Consider the following 2500-nt stretch of genomic DNA (forward strand, 5'->3'; position numbering starts at 1 on the left):
CTATACAGGGATCCACCCAGAAATGGATTCCAGACAGATATTGCAGGTATAAGCCAGAAATTATTTCCATGAGGGTTCGAGCCAGAAATTCGTTCTGTACAGGTATCAATCAGAAATGGGATTCTTGAAGGTTCCAGAAAGAAATTACAGGTATCAGCCAGAATATTTCCATGAGGTTCCAAGCCAAAATTGAACTCTTTGAAGGTTCCAGAGAGAAATTACATATATTAGCCAGAATTTATTTCCACGAGGGTTCAAGCCAGAAATTCGTTCTGTACAGGTATCAGTTAGAAATAGAATCCTTGAAGGTTCCAGACAGAAATTACAGGTATCAGCCAGAAATCATTTCCATGAAGGTTCCAGCCAAAGAGTCGTTCTCTACAGGTATCGGGAAAAAAAATTAATATAGGTTTAAATAACCTCACTAATTCACAACAAAAATTCACCCCAACTTATTACATGAAAACTATGCTGCTGTGTTTCACTAGGCTATAGTCAATTCTTTTTTATTGAGGCAGATTTGCACCGTGTCGCAGGGGTGCCCTTTTAGCTCGGAGAAATTTCCTGATTGCTGATTGGTTGGACAAGATAATTCTAACCGATCATATAGCAGGAAACTTTTCCGAGCTAAAAGGGCACCCCTGCGACACGGTGCAAATCTGCCTCAATAAAAAGAATTGACTATAGACTAGTGAAACACAGCAGCATAGTTTTCATGTAATAAGTTAGGGTGAATTTTGTTGTGAATTAGTGAGGTTATTTAAACCTATATTAATTTTTTTCCCGATACCTGTAGAGAACGACTCTTTGGCTGGAACCTTCATGGAAATGAAGGTATAGTTGGGTATAGTTTTTGCAAAGTCCGTAAAATGAAATTATTAACGAAAACTTTAATAAAGAGCATGTTTTCTATTGATAACAGCGGGTAAGATATCAAATAGTTATAGACCGTGGAAGTGTGTGAAAATATCAAAACCTATGCAGGGTCCAATTTCAGTTCCTATAAGAAGCATCCCTGCCTGGCGCTAGCCAGACGGGGTTCGAGTCCCGCTCAAGCTCGATAGTTTCTTTAGTGTCTGCAACCTCACCATCCTTGTGAGCTAAGGACTGGGGGTTTGGGTGAGCCTGTAGGTTTACCTGCTGAGTTAGCAGCAGCTATTGCTTGGCCCTCCCTGGTCCTTGCTTGGGTGGAGAGGGGGGCTTGGGCGCTGATCATACATTTAAGGCAGCATCTAGTCTAGGGAGTTGTCCTGCTGGCTAGGGCAGTGTCACTGTCCCTTGCCTGTAACATTCAAGAGTGGCCTTTAAACCTTTAAAGAAGAAATAACTTCTCAAGGAGATACAGAATGGGGAAGTATTGAATTAAAAGCTCAAGATAGAGACGACTGGCGAAATCTAACCGAGGCCCTTTGCCTCAATAAGCGTAGGAGAGGATATGATGAAGATGATGATATTCTACCACCAAGTATTATGGAAGTATATTACTCTCTGACTTATATCTGTTACGGCCCTGATTTTTTTTTTTTTTTTTTTTTTGGGCAGGTACTGTCACCCCGGGTGATAAGGCAGAACATGTTTCGGTAACTTCTGTCGCTAAGGTTAGAAGGTAACAAAGTTTCTTAAGACTTTGTAACCAAGGTAATAAGGTAGAAACATTTTTCATGGCTTATAATACTAAGGTAATAGGGTAGTAAATGTTTTTATGACTTTTAATTACAAATGTGATTATAGTACTGGATATTTTTGTGACTTTTATCATTGTGGAGATAATATAGAACCGTTTCTTTGACCTTAGTCACCAAAGTAATCAAATACAAAATACTTATCTGACTCCAATATGAAAAATAGCCCAGTGAGGAAAGGCAATAAAGAAATATGTAAACTATATCAGAAGTTATAAATAAAGAATATAAAATATCATATGATCTAGATATGCCTTTTATAAACTATGAAGAGAGACTCACGTCAGCCTATTCAACATAAAAATATTCGCTGCAAGTTTGAACTTCTGAAGTTACCCCCGATTTAACTGCCTGATTAGAGAGATTATTCCACAGTCTGGTCACAGGTGGATTAAAACTTCTAGAATACTGTGTAGTATTACGACTTATGATATAGAGGGCAAGACTGTTAGAACTAACTTCATTCCTAGTACTACACTGTTAAAAAAAAAACGTAATTTTAACGGGAAATTCTCCTTAAAAATACACTGTTCTCAGCGGTATTTCAGTAAAATACAGGCGACCGCAATTTTACCCGACTTTGTTACTATCTTTTACGAGTTGGCAACCGTAATGTCATTCCTTTAAGTCAATATATCTGGTTTTAAAACGGTAAATGTCTAGCAACATTTATTCCAGGACATCAACAAGTTAAGTTAAAGTTACGGTCGCCGGTATTTTATTGAAATACGGTTGAGAACAGTATATTTTTACTTAGAATTTCCGATTAAAATTACGGTTTTTTCTAACAGTGAAGAAATCTGATTGCAAAGGATAGT

This window comes from Palaemon carinicauda, chromosome 28, assembly GCF_036898095.1.
Source record: "Palaemon carinicauda isolate YSFRI2023 chromosome 28, ASM3689809v2, whole genome shotgun sequence".
Classification (NCBI taxonomy): domain Eukaryota; kingdom Metazoa; phylum Arthropoda; class Malacostraca; order Decapoda; family Palaemonidae; genus Palaemon; species Palaemon carinicauda.